General features: G+C 19.7%; 1 protein-coding gene across 1 annotated transcript in view; it reads left to right on the plus strand.

Moving 5' to 3' along the window:
• The window catches only part of LOC122714508 (protein TAPT1 homolog), a 110,167-nt gene extending 99,692 nt beyond the window's left edge, over positions 1-10,475 (plus strand). The window contains exon 10 of the mRNA XM_043935882.1: positions 10,457-10,475. The gene's annotated coding sequence lies outside the window, so the exon portion shown is untranslated. The remainder of the gene's footprint in view (positions 1-10,456) is intronic.
• Positions 10,476-17,904: the final 7,429 nt, after the last annotated feature.

Genomic DNA, 17,904 nt, shown 5'->3' on the forward strand with positions numbered 1-17,904 from the left:
ACAGGTAGAATTTATAAAATTGATAATTACACGTCCTGATAAGCATTGTTTTATTTATCCTGTTGAACTCTTAAACATAATTTAATAATCAGAAAAATCAAATTCGAAAATTATTAAAGGAAACATATATTAATTGAGTTCAGGTTAACAAAAGATTTTTTTTCTATTTTATCAGAAGAATAACAGTAATCAAAAGAATTACAAGGAAAAATTACCAAAAAAAAAATTTATTAGAAAGATAATTGAAATAATATAAGCTTTATTACTCGCAATTATTAAGTGGTCATGAAATTTATAATTTGTGATTATTCAATGAAAATTTTCTTGCAAGCAAATCTTTCTTTTATTATTGTCAGTTGGTCGTCTATTGTAATAAAGAATATATATAGGATATATATAAGATAATCCAAAGAACAATGGTGAAAAAAGTATTTAAAAAAAGATAAGTAGAGTATTTAGAATTATCTATTTTTTAGAATTAGTTTGTCTAGATAATTTTAGGAAGGTAAATTCTGAGATTTGAAATAGCATTCTGAATAATCTTAAAGACAATATTATCCTACATTGGAAAAAGTATTATAAATTGATTCATCAATACAATTCTTTTTTTACGATATTTTCTAGAAATATAATTTTCTTTAGATTTACGCAGTGTTATTAGGTTTTATATGTTCCATCGCAAAATTATTCATAATGAAACACAACTTTCCAAATAACTATAGAGAATTTCCATAAGCACAAACTTTCTTTTTAATTAAATTAAAGTGAAAAAAAAAATAATAAAAGTTTGTAGAAGATACATTGTTATTACCTGGCGGCTGACTACCTAAGACTTAGAAAAATAAGTATATCCTCGTTGAAGATAGAATTTATGTGCTTTGAATTTAGTATTTATTGTCAGAGATATATACAAAGATTTAGTATTTATTATATTATTATCAAAAATGTATACAGTCTCTAACAATTTTAAAACATATATATTATTTTCAATGAAATTCAATTTCTTTTATTGAATTCAATTGAGATACCATTTTAGAATTTTTTCATTCATATTTCGTATAAAAATATATAGAAATAAATCAGAAAAGGCAAATCTAATTCAAATCCATTGAAAAAACGATTCAAAGAAAAATGGGGCAATCAAGATTGGCAAACAATGATAGTTTCAAATGTTATAGTTTCAAATATTTGTAAAATCAGTTGATCAATTAAAGATATAGGTGGCAGCACTAGGATTAATGGTCACTATAACAAACTAATATATATAAAAAAGATATATTGATCTTATTATCATCAATATCATTTTTTTAATTCTTCAAGAAAATAATTACAATGTTATTAACAAAATGTCAAAAATTCCTCCTGGACACAGCTCATCCGAAAGTTTCAATAAAAATCTTATATGAACTAATAACGATATATTGCCTGAAAAAGAAAGAAATCATTTAAAAAATCTTTAATATCAATTCATATTTCATTCATTTTATTTATTAAAGTAAATGAAAAAGTAAAAAAAAGTTCAATTAAGATCCACAAAGTTTATATATTAGGAGATATTCGAATTCATATCAAATTTTTGAAAAATAGTATAAAAAATTCAAAGAAACTCAACAAATAGTCTCGATAAAACTTTATAAAAAATAAAAATTTAGTAAAAATAAAAATTGTATAACTAATGTAAATAAAATTAATTATTATGATTGTCAATCATGATTCTTATATCAATGTAGATTAATATCAGTCTGGGATTAAATTTATACATCAAAAATTTTATTTTTAAATATTAACTTAAACTATTATATAGTCTTTACTTTAAGTTACATGATATATAAATCGTATTACATGATATTAAATCTTATATAAACTCAAGAATGATTAAATTAAATAAAAAATTTCTTCTTTCGTATTATTCACCAATAAGATTACTTTTTATTATTTTTTAGTATTATACTCTATTATTATTACTAACACTAGACATATTAATATTCGTAATAAAAATTATTGATGAATAAAATGGCTATAAAAAATTTATTATTGCAACAAATAAAATAATTTTATTATACTTTTACTACTATTATTTTTAATATCATTCTATTAATACTATTTTCACTACTATCATTAGATATATTAATTAATTCGTAATATGAATTATTTTTTATTTAATTATTTTTATTTAATTATTAATTGAGAATCCTTATTAGCTATAAAAAAGTTATTATTACAACAAATAATGCAATGTTATACTTTTACTATTTTTTTTTTTAATATCATTCTAATATTACTTTTACGACTAGCATTAGATATGTTCGTATATTCATAATACAAATTATTAATGAATTGTTCTTACTGACTACGAAAAATTTAATAATTTAATAGAGCAGTGTGAAATAATATGATAAAGTACAAAAAATAATTGATGACATAATGTGATAACAATAAATCACAATAAATCTATCTTACCAACCGAGAATTAAGTGATATCTAGTGAACAATTATATAATAAAATATACATCGAAAAAAAAGAAAAAACACGTAAATGAGAAAAAATAATTTTATATTACATATTTATTATATATCTATTATTATATTTTTATATAAGAGTTTAACAAAATATTATATAATATAAAGAAATAAATTAATGTAATAATCATAATATTGATATAAACCGTTCGTTCATTAACATGTATAAATATTTACTTAAATATATTTACATGCGGGCAGAATTATTTATAGATTAACTTTAATTTAGATTAATTTTAAAATTTAGTTATTTTTATTTTTCTTAATTTTGATTAAATTAAATCATTAGTAATAAAATTAAAAAAACTAAACTAAATATGTAATTAAATTATAAAATTATAAAATTATAAAATCTTTAAAATTTTTACTATTTTATTCTATTGTGCTTCTTTTTTTTTCTTATATTTAAAATTTTATTTATAAATATGAAATCTATTAGATAGAAATTATTTTGGTAAAAAAAAAATGATAAAAATTCAATTGAAAAAAATGTAATCTAATGTGATTTTGAAATCACATTTTCTTATTTATTCTATATATATTAAAGATTTAAAATAAAAAGATAAAAGAATAAAAAAAATAATAAATCCGAGAATTATTTATTACAATTCGATAAAATACAACGAATAATATTTTCTTGACAAATAATATATAAATATTATTATATTATTAATACTGTCAATGAATTTATCATTAAATTATTATTAAATAAGAAAATTTCAAATTCATAAAAAATTTTTTAATAATAAATATTCTATATCAAAAATAATTTGCATTTTCTTTGAAAAAGAAATTATCTTAAAGATTTTGAAACATTCTACTCTCCTATACACATTTTATTAAAAATTATATTCAAATTATATGCAAGTGAAAATTTTATACACTACTATATAATAATTCCAAGATTAGATAAAACATATTTATTATAATAAAATTGAAAATTATAAATTTATTATTAATTTTTATTAGGTGGTTTTATATTACATAAATTTTTTTATGATTATAAAAATAAGAAGTTAAGAATTTTGTTAGTTGAAAAACTTAAGACATCACTTTAAAAGCTGATAGCAATGGACAAAAAGATACAATTAAAGTCAAAATTGAAATTGACTTACAAAAATGTTGTATTTGCAAATATTCAAAAAAATCTTTCATTGAATTAAGGTAAAAACAGAGAAAATCTGAAAAATCTTAAAAACTGAAAAATTTAAATTTTATTATCAATATTATATTATATTATATTATATTATTATATATTATTTATATTATATATTATATTATATATATTAATTATATTATAATACTATTATATCATAATAAATTAGAATTTATGATCAAAATTAAAATCAAGCCACTTAACTTTTAAATTAATGAATGATAAAATAACATCTTTAAAGAAATTACAAGTACATATTGAAAGCTTGAGATATAAAAGGAAAAAATTGTTATTATTAAAAATTAGCAATATATATAATATGAAATAGTTCATATATATATATATGATAGACTTTTTTAGCGTACAATTTTTTTTGCCTATAAAAAATAGCCTAAATAAAAACAAAAAATTAAAAATTAAAAAAAATATAATAAATCTAAAATAAATTTAAAAAAAAATATATCTTTAATAATTAAGTACTAAACTAAAAATACAATAAATATTAGAAACATATATTTTATTATTATTAAAATAAAGATATAATTTTCATAAAAATGATTTTACAAAAACATCTATATTGTGTATATTATTTATGTTTTTTAGTAAATGCTAACATAATAATTCAATTAAAATTTTTTTAATTAAATTCTAAATTATGAGCTTAATATTCTTATCAGTATAGATAAATAAGGTATATATTAATTAAAATAAGACAGGTCGAAAATTTAATCAATAATTTTTCTCAAATTATTTAATAATTTTTTAATTTTAAAAAATCTCAAAACAATTTTACTTATTATTATTCAAGATCGTATGAAACAATGATATTGATAAAAATAAATTTAAAATTTATATCAAAATCAACAAAGCTGCATAATTCATAGTAGATCTCTTATCTCCTTGGTAGTAATCAAAACATTTATAAAGTACTGATTCATGGATTATGGATACAAAAAAATGCATTAGTATCAATCTAAAAATTTCATGTGGAAGTGAGAGAAGCCCTAAACAAATATTCACTAATATCAATTTTCATCATACATGTTTTATAAGTGAACAATATAGATATTTTAAACAAACAAGATTAAATATCGATACCTTACTTTCTTCTATGCTTCGAAACTGATTTAAACAATTATTATTAATCATTTATTTTAATTATAAATGAACTCTTATTTACTTTCAATCCTAATCAATTTCCAGTATACAAAAAAATAAATAAAAAATTAAAATCATTTTTGCAAGAAACGAGATATTACTTCTTCAAGAATAATTCTCTTAAGATGAGGAAGAAGATGCAGATATATTGGATGAAATATACTGGATTAATTGAGAGAAATTAGAAATAAGAGAAAGCGAAGTAAGAGTATCTTATAAATGAAAAGAAAAGAAGCGAATTCAAAATTGTATTAGAAAATTTAAATATTAGCAAAGTTAAGTATATTGATTTATATTAATCATAAATTCAATCAATACACAATATTAATTTCTGAATTATTGGTAGAAAAATGCACTAGAATCAATTTAACAATTGCATGTGAAGTGAAAGTGAAAGTAGCTTTAATAAACATATTGTTAATATCATTGTATTATATTTGTTTTGTATAAGTAAGCAATATATTTTATACAAACAGAATTATATATCGATATCTATTCTTTCTTCGATTTAAAACTGATTTGAGCAATCGATTATTATATTCATTTATTTTAATTGTTAATTAAAATATAACAGATCGAAAATTTTACCAATAATTTTTCCTAAATTGTTTAATAACTTTTTAATTTTAAAAAATTCTTTTTTAAACAATTTTTTTGATCATAGCAGCTACGATATTCATAAAAATAAATTTGAAATTTGTGCCAAAATAACAGGAGTATATGTTAATTTATATTGATCCTGGATCAAATATATAAAATACTGATTGACAGATTACGGGTACAAAAAAATATATTAATACCAATCTGAAATTTTCATGTGGAAGCGAGAGAAGCCCCAAATATATTCGCTAATATCTTTTAGATCATGTTTTATATAAACTAGGATTAGATTTCTTCTACGCTTTAAAATTGATTTGAACAATTATTATTCATTTATTTTAATTATAAGAAAGTTCTTATTTTTTTTTTTTTTTNNTTTTTTTTTTTTTTGATCCTCGTTTTTTAACATTCTGAAGAAAGAAAAGTAAATAAGGAAGGAAAAGCAGATAAAGTGAAGTAATTAAAAGAAGTCAGAAGCAAGAAAAAGCAGATAAAGTGGAATAATTAAGAGAAGTCAGAAGCAAAAAAAAGCGAGGTAAGATTGAATCCTATAAATAAAAAAAAAAGAAACGGATTCAAGATTATGTTAGAAAAATAGCAAAGTTATATATTAATTTATATTGAATTCGATAAATACATAAAGTATTGATTCATAAATTACTAATACAAAAAAGTGCACTAGCATCAATTTAAAAATTTCACGTGGAAGCGAGAGAAGCCCTAAACAAATATATTCACTTATATTATTTGCATTTTGTATATTTTATAATAAGTAAGTAATATGAATGTTTTATACATATATAGATAGATATTTCAACTTTTTATTCAACTTTAATTGACTTAAACAATTTATTATTCATTTATTTTAATTATAAATAATTTGTCACTATATATTTTTGTAGAAAATAAATTATTTTTTAATTCTTTTAGTATAATTTTCTTAAAATAAAAAAGAAGATATATATATTCGATAAAGTACATAATAATTGAAAAAAGTTGAAATATGAAATAAGACTAAGTTCTTCTATAAGTGAAAAAAAAAGAAACGAATTCAAATTTGTGTTATAGCAAAATTTATTATATTTATTTATATTTATTTATATTGATCGTGGAATTAAAAAATAAATAATTAAAAATATATAAATTTATAATACAAAAAAATGCACTAGTATTATCTAATTTTTAGTATTATCTAAATTTTATGTGGAAGCGAGAGAAGCCCTAAACAAATATATTCGCTAATATCAATTTTTATCACAAATATGTTTTATATGTTTTATACAAATAAGAAATATAGATATTTTATACAGATAGAATTAGATATTGATTTCTTTTTCGTTTTAAAACTGATTTAAACAATTATTCATTTATTTATTTATTTTTATTATAAATGAATTCTTTTTTTATTACTTTACTTATAATTATTTATAATTTACTTATAATTACTTTATATGCATTGCTTATAATTACTTTCAATCTCTGTTTCCAGAATGCAAAGGAAAGTATATAAGAAATAAGATGAAGAAGATGCAGATATGCTAGATGTAGTATATTGAAATAATTGAGAAAAATCAGAAACAAGAAAAAGTGAAACAAAACCGAATATCCAGTGAGAAGAAAAGAAGCGAATTCAAGATTGTGTTAGAAAAATAAAATTGTATGTTAATTTATATTGGAGTCGATAAATACATAAAATATTGATTTATAAATTATTAGTATAAAAAAATGCACTAGTATTAATTTTAAAATTTCATGAGAAAAAAAAGGAAATTTAAAAATTTCATGCAGAAGCAAGCCCTAAACAAATATATTCGTTTATATCATTTGTATGTTTTGTACAGGTAAACAATATTTTACATAGATAAGATTAGATATCGATATTTCAATTTTTTACTCGGCTTTAATATTGATTTCAGTAATTTATTTTAATTATAAATAACTTGTCACTATTTTTGTAGAAAATAAATTACTTATTCTAGAATAATCTTCTTAAAATAAAGAAGATATGTATATATATAGGATAAAGTATAAGAGCAATTAAGAAACAAAAACAAATAAATTGGTATAACAAGAAAAAGAAAAAAACTTTAATTTTCTGGTATTTTTTTTAAATAATTTTATACAATTTTATATATAAAATTTTCAAAGTGATATATAATAATACTAATTAAAAATAATAAAAATAAGAAATAATAATAATATATGACCAAACCGAAAAATACTTAAAAAATTTTGTAGTGTCATAAAAAATATTTATGACATTAATTCACAACATAGCAATTCCTTATAGTACAATTATAAAAATTACTTTTCTTTTTAATTACTTGTGATATTGATCATTTTTTCACGTGTATCAATATTAGAAATTATAAAAAAAATAATTATGTTATCTTGCTATCTATAGCAATTCACTATTTCATGAAAAACTGCATGCAGTTTTCATGAACTTTTTATATTCCAGAATTTATCTACTTATAAATAAAAGCAATTATCATTCTTTTAGTAGGAAATAAGATTTTTGCTTTACTAAATGCAATAATAAAATTTATTATAAAATAATTATCATTTAACAAGATTTTGTCAGTTCATTGAATATTTGTTTGTTTGTTTTTAGTAAATAAATAGTAAATTTTTTATAATTCTAATTCTTTTATTCATATGAAATTAGCGATCAACATTGTTAAAATATGTTCAATTTCTATCTGTAAAAATAAAGAATATTTATATGATATTGATTTCATGAATAATATAAAAATAAATATTTATTAGAACAAGACCAATTATAATTATTTTAAAGAGTATTTTATAATAAAAAAAGCAATCTTTAATTATGACAATATATAAAAATATAGTTCATTATTCATATATATTATGCAATTTTAAATAATTTTATTCTTACTTCTTGTACAATTAAGAATATTGTCGAAATTCTTATTTTATATAAATAATGTAGATTTTTTATAAAAGAATTAGTTACAAGATTTGATAATGAATTTTATTTAAATTTTTACAAAAAAAATGCAATAATAATTTGACAATTATTTTAATAAAAAATTTGAAATAGAAGCAAAAGAATGAAAAAATATTAAACAAAGATGCAAATACTTTTTTGTATTTGTACTAAATTTTAAAATGATACTATCCATGGTTAAAACAAAAACAAAAATTTCGATATCAAATATTAAATATCGTACAATATATATACGTTATCGTACAATATATATCGTACATAATATACGTTTTAATTTTCTTATTTCTTTCGTATTTTTTTTCTAATTTCAATTATTTTTTAATTAATTCCTCTCACATATTTCATCATTTCTCTATTTCTTCCAATCAAACAGAGAAATAATAATACTCTTAAAAAAGCTAACATAGTAACTTACAGAAGAATTTTTTAAATCATCATGGAAGAAAAAAATATATGTTGATTATAAACATATATTAAATTTTAAATGAATAAATAATAATATTTAAATAATATTGTCTGCTTCGAAAAATATCATCAAAATGACAAAATAGTGAAGATATTATAAAAATATTATATTATATTATATATTATATTCTTTCTTCTTTATAATTGAATAATTGTTTGTGCTAGTAAAAAAAATAGTTTAGTAACAGATGCCAAAATAATTTTTAAAATACTTTTAATTTTCAAAAAAGCACAATTGATTTTCTATTTATCAGTAAAAAGATTCTTCGAATTTTGAAAAATGATAACAGAAAAGTTATTTCCTAATATTCCTTAGCTATAGAAATAGTAATGGTAGCAGTAATAATGTTCTGTATTATAGTGAATAAAGCATCAAACAAATAAATGATAAACTGACTTATTAAAAATAATATATATCATATGCAAACAATTAAAAAAAAATTAAAATTAAACATTAAAAAATTATGAATCAATAAAATGTATTGAATGACATTAACCAAAAGAAAATACTTTAAAATAAATCAAATTTTGAAACATGGATTTCATATATCAAAATTATTGGCATATATGTCAGGAACACAATATATGTTCTAAACATAATAAAACCGGAAATGAAAAAAAAGATTTGTAAAATTTGACCAAAGGATTGATTGTTAATATCTTACAATCTATGGAAAAAATACATGGATAAATATGTTGAAGACATTTCAAGGAAATATCACGAAAAAGACATTTCCGAGGAAGAAGAAATGAATAATATATTCTTAAATGAAAAAAAAATATCGGATTCAAAAGACTCCAATTTTTCAAAAAAATTTTAACATGAGAAAAAAATATTAAAGTGAATTGTGAAGTATTAAAATGAATTTCTTTATATTAACGTATATATTAACAATAACAATAATTTATAATAATATTAAGTAAATTCTTATTTACTTTTGAAATGATTTGTATTCTTAATTAATAGTTGATATTTTATTTTAAATTTACGCCAATGTTATAAAATTAATATTCTATCTCACTCGTTTTTAGCATGATTCGTTTTCTTTGTTATAAAATACATGGATGTAACAGATTCAGCCAATAATAATAAAACATCCAGGAGTCAACCAGATCTACATTCCTTTGCCTAATCAATTTCTCATAGACGAATAGTATATAATTAAATATTTTGATTTTTATTTTATGTATTGTATTAATTATAATTTAATAACCAATTGTATATTTAAAACATTCTTTAATATTGAAATATGTTATTCAGAAATGAATTAAAATGAAGATCTGCAGACAATAATTAATTTAGCAGACTTGCAAACAATAATTAAAAAATTTTCTAGGATTTTCTTTTTAATTTAAATTTAATAAAAATATTAAAGTGAATTATGAAATATTAAAGTGAATTTCTTTATATTAACGTATATATTAATAATAAAAATAATTTATGATAATATTAAATAAATTCTTATTTACTTTTGAAATGATTTGTGTTCTTAATTAATAGTTGATATTTTATTTTGAATTTACGCTAATGTTATAAAATTAATATTTTATCTCATTTGTTTTTAGCATGATTTTCTTTGTTGTAGAATACATGGATGTAACAAATTCAGCCAATAATGACAAAACATCTAGGAATCCAACCAGATCTGCATTCCTTTGCCTAGTCAATTTCTCATAGATAAATAATATATAATTAAATATTTTGATTTTTATTTTATGTATTGTATTAATTTACAACCAATTGTATATTTAAAACATTCTTTAATATTGAAATATATGTTATTCAGAAATGAATTAAAATGAAGATCTGTAGACAATAATTAATTTAGCAGACCTGCAGACAATAATTAATTTAACAGACCTGCAGACAATTAATTAAAAAATTTTCTAGGATTCCTTTTTAATTTAAATTTTTTTATTTAAATAATACATACAACTGTAATAAAACAATGATTACTATATCAATGAAATCATTTAAATATTAGGACCAATCAATAAGTAAAAAACCAAATCTTTATTATAGATAATGTCTAAATAAGTATTTAATACTTTTAGTATCGTTAATTTATATCTTTGTCATAAATATAAAATGGTTAATTATCAATTTTTTCATTATATGTAACTTCTATTATTTGTTGATTAATCAAAGGTTCTTTTGAAAAATTAAGAAAAAATATTTTATTATAAGATTTTTTATGGCTGAATATGTTAAATCAGCTAAAATTTACTGCAAAATATTTAAATAATATAATAGAAATTGCAAAATCGTTTAAATTTTTATAACTGAATAGAGCAGTTATATAGTTAAAAACAGATAATAATGTACCTGCAGAATAATCAATTTTCAATTCCAGTTTTATTTTAGATGAGTGAATCACGAAAATAATTATCATATATAATATTAATTATAATATAAATTATAATATAATATATTGATATTATCCATTTCATTATTTATAATAAATTAAATTTTCATAAGACATATTTCAAACTTACTTGCAATCATAAACAAACCGATTTCACAGAAAGGATATGCAGGTAATTTAAAAAATAATATTTAATCAAATAAATTTTTGCAAGTGACTTATAATAAGATATGAATTCATCATTATGGATTAGAATAAAAAAAGCAAAACTGTTGCTGTTATGAAGTAACATATTAGTTTTTCGAGTAGAAAAAAAAATTTAAGACTTAACCATTAATCAGTTAATCTTAAAAAAGATGATTTTTTGGGATACTAGAAGTTCAATTTTTTTATGATTTTTTAGAACAGTAATAACAAATCAAAAATAAACAGGAAATAATAATACAGGATTATATTGAATGAAATTTTATAGAAATAGAAAGATAAAAACTAATATATCACGGCAGCTTAAATAGTAAGATAAAAAACATTTGCCTAACGGTATAAAAAAAATAATAAAGCAATGAAATAAGTATATAATTATAATAAAAATTTATGCAAAATAATATAAAAATAATATTATATAATAAGTATACTTATTAAAGCAATCATTTGTTTTTTTATTTATTAAATGAGGACACAAAAATAAAGAGAAAGTACCAAAATGACCAACATAAATCATTTTCATACTTCAAAATTTTTTTTTTATTATATATTTTTTTAATTTTTATTTTTGATATTCTTTTTTGGAAATTTATAATGAATAAATTTAACATAACAAATGAAAAATAAAAGATTAGAGAAATATAAAAGCAAAGAGTAATATAGACTAATATAAAATATTTAATTTTTTTTTTTTAGTTGGCAATGCATAGTAGGTCGAAATAAAGAAAAATATAGAAATAAAAATCAAATTTTTCGAAATTTTTAAAATTTATTCATGAATATTTTAATATTTTAATAATAAATAAGTGTTTAATACTTTAATAATATATAATATATATAATAACATTTTAATATAGTATTGATATTTTTTTTATAAAAAATTAATAAAAAATAAATCATATCTAAAATAAAAAAATAGAAATAGAAAATTATTTCACTGACGAAGAGAAAGTAAATAGTGCCAGAGAGAATAAAAGGAATAGATTTGCACTTCTTTGAGAACAAAGATATATCTATTGATTGATGAATATATAATGTAATTACTATTCTAATAAATTCAGAATAGAAAAAAAAATTGTTATAATAATAATTATCTTAAATAAATCATGAAAAACGAGGGTTTGTACTAGCTATTGATTTGATCTAACTATTCAGAATATTATTACGTAGTAAAATAAGTAGCTTTATTCAAACTCAAAATTGAACACAAAAATCACTCATTTTATCTAAAAAGCTAGCATCCATTTGCAATGATTGTAGACAGATAATTAAAATAGAATATTTATTCTTACTGGAATACATTATCTGAAAAACACAAACTCCCGTGTTTGCTTCAAAATTTATCCAGCAATAATTTCAATAAAGAAAAAATAAAAAACCTCATTAAATTTCTGAAAGAAATACATTTATTGATTAAAAATAGTTTAGCAATAATGACAATTGCTAATAATCAATTGAAGCGATTATAAATAATCATAAAAAAATCATGAAAATCCAAAATATAATTTTTATTCTCAAATGCCATTACAATAAATTCATTCATATTCAATTTCTAATATTATAATTGATATTTAAATTAAGAGGTATAAAATATTTTAAATAGATTATTCTAAATAAAATGCTAATATATGATGCTGAGAATAGTGAATATTTAATTTTCATTATTTATTAATTTTTTTATTAAAATTTTATTTTAATTGTTTATTAAGATGATATATAATTGTAGATAGAAGATAGTATCCTATTTTCTTTACCATTAAAAATGAGATATCTTTTTTGATAAATTTTCACATGAGAAAAATACATGATATCACACTATTCCCTCTACCATTGTTACAAGTACATCACGTGATCACACTTTTGACAAAATCAAGTATAGCATGTCATGTAATACATAATTACATTATCTCTATTGTCATCTTTGACAGAAATACGCCACGTGATTAGGTTCTACCAATGCCAAGCATCATAATATATCACGTAATATGCTTCTGCCTAATGTGACAATGAGAATAATGTGACGTTAAATATTTTTTTTCTATGAAAATTGAACTTTTAATGGTAAAAGGCAGTAGTATATCGTTTGGTTTAAACGGCTCAAGTTAGTGTTAATTGAAACATAATACATCTATTACGTTCTCAAAAAATAATAAAAGAATTAAGTAAAGATCATTTTTAAATTAAATAGAGACCATAAGTGCATTAATACAAATATAATATACAAAATTTCAGTATTGCATTAATTCAGCCATAAATAAGGATGAAAAGGAAGTCTTGAACATAGAAATCCCAGTTTGAGGCTGACTAATCCATTATCCATTTATGATAAGCAAACATATTTTACAAGTCAATAGTGGACTATTCAGTCAATAATCGAGACCTAATTGAAGTGTATTAGTTAAATAAATAGAACAAAAAATTTTTATTTTTATAAAAAAAAAATATCTCGATGCCAAAATTGAATAATTGAATGATATATCGTTAATTGAATAATATCGTGCATAAAAAAATATACAACAAATTATATAGATATTAACAAATTATTGATAAATCAACTGGATTTATATCATTGAAAGATAACAAAAATATATATGTCAATTATACTTTAGAGAAGAGGATAGAAAAATTTCTGAAAAAAAAGTTCTTTATGCCAAAATTAAATAGAATTTTATTGGGCATCGAAAGATATATGATACAGATACCAATATTATTTACTGAAATATAGAGATAGAGAAATAGAGGAACATTTTATAAATATGATATAGCTTATAATAGCTTATAATAGCTTTAAAATTCAATGAGATCTCAATAAGAAAAGATCTCAATATGAAAAATAGATAGTCGTAAATGAAAGAAAAGAATCGAAAAAACGATCTAAAAGAGAAATAGACTATAAAGCTTTAATTTGATATAAGACTTATTTTATTTAAGTTATTTTTTTTTGAATATTTTTTTTTCAAAGAACTGAATGCAGCAATACAAAAATTTGATAAGACAGTAAAAAAGTCAACTAAATAGATCCTATTCATTCAAATAGCAAGTACTGGACAGTAATTTCAAATTAATTGGAAAACAATCCTCGATAAAAAAAAGGCATTCAAAAAGTAATGATTTTCTATCAAGAAAATAAATTCAAAAAATAATAATCGATCAATATTAATCAATTTATTAATCAAAATTAGCAGAAGAGAAAATTAAGATTAGAAGATTAAGAAAAAGGATATTAATTCCTTCAAAAAACAATGGAGAAATTAAAAGAAGAAATCCTGGAAAGTTCTAAAGTCAAAAATGATAAGGAAGAATAAAAGGAAAGACATACAAAAAAAATTCTAATAACAATTATAATAAATAATAAAAAAAAATAAAATAAAATAGGTATTGAGTATATTTTGAATATGTTCGATAACAAGAATATAAAAATTCTAAGAAACTTTTAAACATATCTGAAAGCAATAAAAGAAAAGAAGAAACTGAAGTTTCTCTATAAAGATCAAGTGTATTGGCGAATCGAAAAGCGGCAATATGTTTATCAGAACTCCAAAAATAAAAAAAATCATGCTTTTCAATTCAGAGAAGAAATACAGATTTGCCATTTTTTTTATCCAAACGCAACACACAAACATGATGATAAACAAAGATGATGAATAAACAAAGCAATGAGCAAACACAGGATCCAAGCGAACGGTTTGATTGTTCAAGGTATTGGAAATTCTGCTAATCATAGATGTCGTGGCAATATTAGCAAGGAAGTTAGGAATCCGTAGAGAGTCAATTTTTTTACTCGAAAATATTGAAAGAAAATCATACAATCTTTATATAAGTTAGAACATTTCCAATTTATTTGACAATTTCTTCTTCGATACCGGAAATAATAACGAATAAAATTTCTATTTTATGCAAAGCTGTTATTATTATATTTAATGACATTTGTTTTGTATAATTTTTTTCTCCTTTTCTTCTTTTTATATTGTATAATTAATAATTAATAATATAATAACCAATACTAAATAGATATATTATAAATGAATTATTAATGCATGTGAACAATGAATAATAGAAAATACTAATAATAAACGGCAGTCCTTGCATGTACTAGATTGAGACATCAATGAACATGTAGACAGAACAACAGATAACGGAATACTGAACAGAATACAGAACAAGTAACTGGCTAGTTATTTTTGCATATATACATATTATATACATTTGTATATATACATATTCTTATGAGATGCATATAAGCACAAATATATTTCTTAAAAAATGGAATATTTAGATAAATTGAGATGAATAAATAATTTTAACAGAAAAAAAAGCAATAATTAAAAATAAAAAAATAAATAAGAAAAATCGAGTATTATCTGCATCTGTTTTAATATAATGACAAATGTAAGGAAGATTAGCTTTTCATTAATTAGAACTCTATAAGAGTTTGACGTGTTACTGAAATATACGATCACTTCAGATGATGATTTCTTTTATGAAATATTATATCTATGAAGCAACATTCAAAGATATCAAAGTTAATAGAAAAAATGAAATAAATCAGAAAGATTTGGATTATCATATTATATTACAATATTATATTACAATATACAAGGATGTATTCTGTTAACTAGTAGAAATTAGTAAAAAAAAAATCAAAATCGTATTCGAAAAAAAATTTAGAAATGTTTCTATCATCAGTAATATTCATAAACATTAAAAAAAAAAAGAAAAATGTACAGTATTCCATAAACTTTTTTTACTTTTATCTTTCTTATTTCAAAATACACGAAAATATTTCCAATAAAAATTATAAGATTTAAAAAAATATATAATATGATAACAATAATTTCCTGACAAATCAATATAACAAAGAAATATGAACTTTGGTTTTTTTAAACAGAACATTCTATTTTTTATATTTCATAGAATAATAAATTCTATAATAATACTTCTTATAATAATATATAATTAATATATATATTAATAATATATATTAATAATATATATTATATTATAATATAATAAATTCTATAATAATACTTCTATATATAAATATAAAAGTATTAAGATATGTTTATTCTAAAACTTTCTGAAATATTTTACTTTATTCATTTTTTATTTCATTGAATGATATTCGAAATATTGATAAAACTTTTGAACTATTGCATTCCTTATTTCTGTTATCGTAGCAGAGTCTATTATATACTTCAAAATTATAGTCTAGTTATTATGATATGCAATATTTTTCATAAGAAAAAATCTAAAAATCTAGTAATATCAAATCTGGAGATCTAGCTGACCAGGAAATAGTGTCTTCATTCTATTTATTGATTTGGAAACATTTCATTAAAAATATTTTCACTCTTCGAGCATATGTGTAATATGCATAGTGAAATCACAATGTTCGATGAATATTTGATAGTATGTTTTCTAATAAATCATTATAAGTATATATTAAGAATGTTATATAACATAAATATAATTTTTTTTATTAAATCATTATAAAAATATATTATAATAAATTTATATCTATAAAGTAATTAAATCATATTATACATTATATGTATATTTATATTAGCATATTTTTTTATATATTTATATTTTTTTATTAACAATATAATTACCCTCTTATAACACGATTAATTTGTTCCATCTTATATCCAAATCGTTATAAACAAATTCTAGAAATACAAATCAAAAAAATATCAACAAAAACATGATGGAAATATTTATACTAGATGAGTTTACATTTATTGAGTCATATTGAAGAAACCATCTTTTCAGAATACCGTGTTAAAAGAGTATAGATTGTATAATATACATAATATTTTAATTATATTGCTTAATTATATATATATATACACAAAAATTTAAAAGTTGCAAATTTTTACCTATGATCTAGAACGTGCAAATGTTCAAGAAGGAATCAGGATAATCCATGCCAAAACTAGAATTGAAATCCAACTTAGTAGATAATTCATTGATTTGGATCGTCTATGTTTGAGACAATGGCATGTCCAGAAAAATACAATCATTTTGACGATGACTTGCTCTGGATAAAGATGGCATAAGAATGCATTATCAATCCGCCTATTTGTGAAATAAATAATGTAATATAATGTATATAAAAAAAATATAATGTAATATAAAAATAAAAATAAAAAGATAAAGAAAACAGAAATTAATAAAAAATAAAACATTATATGCATTATAAATTTTAAAAAATAATCTTCCTCTTCAATTCCATCATTTAAATTTATTTTTTGACAGGATTCGTAAATGTTTATAAATTTTAATGCAAAATAATCTATTATTGATCTTATAATCTGTTAGAATTTTCACTGATATTATCTTGTTTGAAAATACCATACTTTCCTTATATCATTTTAAAGAAAGAATTTCAATTGTTGTATCTTTCTCTATCTCCAATAATCATCCAATCTTCGAACTTATCCCACAATCAAAAACTTTTTCAT

This window comes from Apis laboriosa, unplaced genomic scaffold (genome assembly GCF_014066325.1).
Source record: "Apis laboriosa isolate Shangri-la unplaced genomic scaffold, ASM1406632v1 scaffold30_cov140, whole genome shotgun sequence".
Classification (NCBI taxonomy): Eukaryota; Metazoa; Arthropoda; class Insecta; order Hymenoptera; family Apidae; genus Apis; species Apis laboriosa.